The 6,952-nt window shown below is 41.6% G+C and overlaps 1 pseudogene; it reads right to left on the reverse strand.

The window, feature by feature from the left end:
- Positions 1-1,580: 1,580 nt before the first annotated feature.
- LOC147903859 (large ribosomal subunit protein uL11z pseudogene) lies at positions 1,581-2,162 on the reverse strand (annotated as a pseudogene).
- Between the last annotated feature and the right edge of the window lie 4,790 nt (positions 2,163-6,952).

Here is a 6,952-nt window from a genome sequence, read left to right on the forward strand (position 1 = left end):
GAAGCCCCTCTATCATCACTTGGGTACAAATGCATGGGAAGAGGTCCTTGTGTCCTTCGCACAAATGCCTAGAGGTTCCATGTCCTTTTCCCCCATTAATATCTATGTCCCCCTCCCCTTATAGTGCATCCAAATTCTGTACCCTTATTTTCATTATGCAATAGCCCCGCTCTCTTCCATGATCCATCCCTCAATTAATGTTAATGGATTTTATTTTTTGTTTGATTAAGGGCAGATACCTACACATGACATGCTACACATTTATATCTATTAAGATGTAGTATATGGTAAAATTAGGAAACTCTAATAAGTAACATAAAAGAGAATGGTACAAAGGTGTTTAATATTGATACCTTATATGTACCCATTTGGAGGTCTAGATTAATGTATATGAAATCCTCCAATTGCTACCTATATAAAGATTGGTGAGTTTGTAGCACCCCTCAATAGTTAAAAAAAACTTTTAGATAATCACGCTCGTAAATTGTTTCATGCTTCCAAGTGTATGGCATATGGTACCATGGTTCCAACTTTCTAGGTTGCTTTTATAGGGGATGTGGTGTTTGTGAGCAAAAAGACTTAAAACTATTAAAAAATAATATATTAACATAATTGTTGATGCTATATTTTCATTTAATTTATATCTTACATGACCCATTTGGATATAAGATACAAAACCTCAAAGCCTTAAAACAATTTAGCATAAGCTCACATTAGTGAGCTCTACTTTTAGCCTTGCTTTGCAAGCCATATATTTATAGCCACAACATGATATGTCTTCATCTAAGATGTCAAATCATTATCATTAGAGATCCAAGGCTTTTCTTGTGAACATTCTTGAAAATCAAATATGATAACCTTGGCAATTACCCACCCATGCATGTTTCTTCCCAAAGCATAATAAATGCACATTATATTCATTAAGTTAGGGTTTCTCCACCCCTATTACTTTCCTTTGTACCACTAGCCTTACTAAATAACAATCTATAAGAGATTACAAAGATATGGTGTTGTAGGCATAAAGTCAACCTTATGGTTGACCAGTAGTACTTGGGTACTATATATACCAAGTACTTGTATTGTTTCATTTGAACATTTCTATTGGAGCCTTCTTGTGTGTGCACTCTTGCTCACTTGTGTTCACAACCTGTCTCCACTTTGTTCCTACATTTGGTATCAGAGCACTTCCATCTCTAGAGCCCATTCTCGCGCTTGCTTCTAGACACCCGCAAGCTTGGTGCTCCAGTGTGCGTTCCTGGTTCTCACATTCAGCTCTCCAACTTTCATTTGAGGTAGCTCCAACAGTCTAGCGGTTGTTTTTTGACCTTTTGAGGTCTGATTTCAACGTTTTTCAAAATTTCTAAGTTGCCCGCATACAAACAAGCATGTCCCACACCATTTCAAGCGATTTAAAAAAAAAAAAATCCAGGAAAAGAAACAAATGTATTAGATTAAATACGTGTTCCGTCCTGTGATAACAACTCAAAACCTGTATCTGAATAGTACAACCTTAACTCAATGCCCACACAAAATGGCACCTTGCTCAGAGAATGTATTGCGTCGACGATCATGACAACTCACTACTTTCCCCGTTCACTATTAGCTGCTTCTAGAATCTCAACTTCCCCATCGTCGATCTCTTTCTGTAAATCCTTTGGATCCTTCCCGTTGACCGTGCAGCCAACAGAGACACAAGTCCCCAAGATCTCTTTCACGGAGCTTGCAAGGTTCTTGGCCATGGATCACGGCCTCATGATTTTAGCAGCCTCAATCACGTCGTCCAGAGAGATATTCCCACTGTGCTTGATATTCTTTGTCTTCTTACGATCTCTCTCTAGTTCTTTCAGCGCCTTGATGACCAGAGTAACAGCACTGGGCACGACGACAACCTTAGCCTACCGGTGCTGGACAGTGAGCTTGACAATAACACGGAGGCCCTTCCAATCCTTGGCAGTCTCCTTGGTGATGTCTTTGCCGACCTTCTTAGGGGAGAGGCCGAGGGGGCCGATTTTGGGGGCCAAGGAGGAAGCAACACCAACTTCACCACAAGTGACGTGGAGGAAGACCTCAAGGATTTGGGAGGGGTCCAATTTGGGAGGCATGGTGGAGAGGAGAGGGGTAGAAGCAGGGGGGAGCGGCTATGGAGCTCGCAGTAGAACCCCTCCTGAGGCTATGGAGGAAAAAAACCTACAGACAACTGTACGGACAAAACAAGGCAAGAATTGGGTCAAGGCAACCAGAGTGTTGCAGATAGTGCACAATTATGTATGTGGCCCCATGACTATTCCCACGCATAGAGGAGCAAGGTACTTTGTGACCTTTTTAGAAGACTTCTCCAGGTTCACATGGCTTTTTCTCATGAAGGAAAAATCTGAGGTATTCTATTGGTTTTAGGAGTTCAAAGCTATGGCTAAGAACCAAACCAATTCTAGAATTGGAACACTCAACTCAGATAGAGGCGGAGAGTACATGTCACATGCATTCTAGGGATTTTAGAAGCAACATGGGATTAAACATCACTTGACATGCCCTTACACACCACAACAGAATCCACTGCCTGAGAGGAAGAATCGTACTCTCATGGAGATGATGAGATGCATGTTGAAATTCAAGAGAGTCTCAAAAGCTTTTTGGGGGAAAGAAGTTGTGACAGCCACTTATATTTAGAACAGATGCCCTACCAAAGCTTTGGTTAATGTGACTCCATTTGAGGCTTTGTATGGCTTTAAGCCAAAGGTTAGTCATTTCAGAGTTTTTGGCTCAGTGGCATATGCTTTGGTTCTAGATGCACATCGGACAAAGCTTGATGACAAGAGTGTCAAATGCATATAGCACTAAAAGCAAGGGATTTAGGCTTTATAATCCCGCTACCAGGAAGGTAATAATCAGCAAAGATGTTCTCTTTGTTGAGAATGAGTGCATGCAGGCCGCTAGTGCAGACTTGCCACCATACGATGACACCCCTTTGGACATCATCCAGTTTGAGGATGATGAAATGGAGTCTCTTGATGCTTCCCCTTCTACTTCTCATAGTTCAGATGGCTTGCACATGTTGAGGATGGCTCTTCCTCAAATGTTTCAGATTTGCAGCCAATTAATGAGAATAGACTGCCTCATGTTTGGAGGTATTATCAACATCGTGAGGTCACTAAAGATGTTGATGTAGCCTCAAGTGGTATAGCAGAGAAATCTATTCCACGTTGGGCAAGGTTGACCATTCAAGATGCCAAGGATCAGCCTACTTTGGGGAAAACCAGGGCCAGCACTCAGAAAAATCAGAAAAAGGTCAATTTTGCTTTGATGACCTCAGTGATGGAAGCTGAAAATGAGCCTCAGAGCTTCAAGGATGCTTAGCATAATCCGGCATGGCAAAAAGCTATGGAAGCTGAGATTAAATCCATTGAGAAGAATGCCACATGGGACTTGGTTGATGCGCCAATTGGGAAAACTGTGGTTGGCACAAAATGGATTTATAAGGTGAAATACCATTCAGATGGCACAATTGAGAAATACAAAGCCCGTTTGGTTGCCAAGGGGTATGCACAAGAGGAGGGGATAGATTATGAGGAGTCTTTTGCTCCAGTGGCCAAGATGACCACCATTCGTTCTGTCATCTCTCTTGCTACGTTTTATGGTTGGTCAGTGTACCAGATGGATGTCAAGACCGCTTTCCTCACTGGAGATCTTAAAGAGGAGGTCTATGTACATTAGCCCCAAGGTTTTGAGGTGAAGGGACAAGAGCACAAGGTATGCAAGCTCAGGAAGGCTCTATATGGGCTGAAGCAAGCACCTCGTGTGTGGTATCAGAAGATACATCAGTTTTTGCTATCCTAGGGCTTCGTAAACACTCATACACAGCCAAATCTGTATGTTCTGCAGCAAAAATCAGAATTGGTCATGTTGGTACTATATGTGGATGACATCATACTCACTAGCAGTGATTTGCCCAATGTGTGGCTTGTGTCAAATGAATGCTTCATAAGGTGTTATACCATGTATCAGTTTGGTAGGAAGCCAATTAAGCAAGTAGTTTGTAGTGGCTATTGCTTCTGCCCAATACTGATTCAAAAGATGCTTCTCACTAAGCATTGCTCTAGCACTGCCTGCTAAAGTACCATTCTTCCTTTCAGCTCTTGCATTCTACTGAGGAGTATCTGCATAAGTGAATTGTCTTCGAATGCCATGACTTCTGCAAAAGTTCATGAATGCTGAAGACATGTAATCATCTCCTCTCTTTGATTTCATGACTTTGATCTTTGTGGCTGTCTGGTTTTCTACCGTGGCTTTGAATTCTTAAAATCTGGAAAACACTTCAGATTTCTCTTTTAGAAAGTAGACCCAACAACATCTGCTGTAGTCATCGATGAAAGTCAAGTAGTAAAGTGAACCATTGATGCTATGGGTTTGGGCATAACCCCATACATCTGTATGTGTCAAATCAAGAATACCTCTTGCTCGAGAGGTGCTTCTACTGAAGTTGGTTCGCTTTTGTTTGTTGAAGCAGCATGCTTCGCAAACTTTTCCAAGAAAGTATAGCTTAGGAATCCTAATTGCCATATTCTAATTCCTGAGATCTAGCAAGCTCTTGAAATTGACATGACCATATCTCTTGTGCCATTTTGCGGAGAGTGGCATCTGTTGTGGTTGAGCTAACATGGCATGCATATCTGGTATTGTAGCTAGAATTCTATACAAATGTCCTTCCTTTACTTCTTTTCCTACTAGCTGAAATCTTGTGAATTTGTCTCTGATAGTGCATTCATCTCTGTCAAAGATGACTCGGTAGTTGTCTTCCGTCATTTTTCCTACTAATAAGAGGTTCTTAGTGAGCTTCGGAACATAGAGTACATCTTTAACCAATCCTTTCGTACCACTGAAATTCATCATAGGGATAATGCATGCCCCTTGAACTGGATTCGGTGTATCTATCTACTATGTAGATGACATTCTTTTGACCTTCTAATGATTTCATCTCTATGAACCATTCCTGATGATTTGTCATCATATGAGATGATGCACCGCTGCCGATGTACCAAGGATCCCGTCCTGCTTGGTCGACTGGATAACTGAAATCTTCTTTTGAATTGCAATTAGTGTCTAGATACGCGTCTAGATACGCTGTATTAGTCTTCTGCATTTTCTCATTTGCAAGAAACATATTCCCATGTTCATTTGCATAATGACTGTGACTAGAATGTCCACCACTATGATTTCCTCTTCCACAAAAATTCCCTCGATTGCTACTAGATTGACCTCTTCGGTCGTACTGCTTCTTGCGGCAATCTCTTTCATAGTGTCCAAACTTATGACAATAGTTGCACTGGATGTTTGACATGTTGGTGGATGCATTCCCTCGTCCTTGGAATCTTCCTTGATTGGAATGATTTCCTCTTTGCTGATTTTGATGTTGTTGAGGATGATGTTGATGATGCTGATGCTGACTTTGCTGATGACTTTGTTGCTGATGATGACCACATCTTTGGAATGATCTACCTCTACCTCTGCCTCTACTTCTATATGAAGTTGTGAATGCCTGATCATTAGAATGACCCTTGCGTGCATGAAAGGCTTGAGTCCTGAGTTCTTTACCAAGTAAGACTCATTGAAGTTCTTCCGATATCAAAATTTGCTGTTAAATGGCAATACTATGGACTAGATTCTTGTATCCCTCTCTTAATCCATTTAGGATGAACCATTTATGCTAGATTCATGGTCTCTCCTGGTGCTGTGAGTTGATTGTTGTAGTCTTTGATCCTGAGTACGTAAGCATGACTAGTTTCACTACTGCTACAGAAACTCTGGTTGATTTGGTTTCTCAGTGTGAGAATCCTAGAAGTGTTCTTGGACTGGTATAGAGTTGCGAATATATCCCATGCTTCTTTTGATGTCTTGATGGTGTTGATCTATCCTAGCATGACATCTTGCACATTTTTCTTGATCAGATGATATGCATACTTGTCTTTCTAATCCCATTCTGCATGTGCTCAGGTAATGGCAAGTTCTGCTACAGGTGCAAAAACTGCTGGTGTAGCTCGAGATCCTGCTATTGGTGTTGTGATAACATGAAATAGAGCTTTACAATGATGACATGTGTGTATAAATGAAATCATGTGCTATCTACCCAACTGAACAATGTGCCAATACCATTAAAGATTGCTCATGGAACTGATGAACGTCAGGTTTTAGGTAATGTGAAGATGTGAAACTGTATGTGAGCATAGGGACTAGAACTAGTTGGGAATTTCAGGCATGGCTTAGATTGGCAACTTGGAGAAATTCAAAGCGTCTCCTCTATGGCAATCTAGTCTACTCTGATCTAGATTTATGCCAACCGTCGATCGATGAAAGAACCTCAAATAATTTCTTTTCTTTGGTTCTTTTTATATGCTGGGTCAAATGCATTGATGTAGAGGCTGATGTGCATGTAGGAAGTGAATTTGTTGCGAGCAAGGCTCAAAAGTGAGTGATACTTGTGCAAAAATGTGCGTGTGATGTGACAAGCATGTAGAGCATGAAAAATTGAGCGTTTTTCTATTCTGGAGTGCCCTCAAATTCTTCCTGGATCAAGTGATACGACTTGATCTAGGTGGAGGGGCAAAAAGGGTGCAAAGTGCTTAATGATGATGTGGCACTTAGGGTCACATGAAGGGGTGTGCCTGCCAAGGGACTGTGCCTGTGGAGCATCGAGTGAGGTGGTAGGCAAGTGCATTTGCAGTGAGTTCACAGTGTGTGTGTGAAGGGGCAGCAGTGCCTTGCAAGGGGTCAGTGCCATTGATGATGATGTGGCAAGTTGACCAATCAAAGATGATGTGGTAGATGACATGGTTAGAGCTAATGTGGCATGGTGACTTGGTCAAGGTTATGATGTGGAGGATAGTTCCTCAGATGATGTGGCACACAGGTGCCAGCTCTATTGATGTGGCAGAAAGGCATGGGGTGCTAACATGGCAGT

The sequence above is a fragment of the Dipteris shenzhenensis genome, chromosome 3 (assembly GCF_047967505.1).
Source record: "Dipteris shenzhenensis isolate YYH24624 ecotype China chromosome 3, Dip_SZ_1.0, whole genome shotgun sequence".
Lineage (NCBI taxonomy): Eukaryota > Viridiplantae > Streptophyta > Polypodiopsida > Gleicheniales > Dipteridaceae > Dipteris > Dipteris shenzhenensis.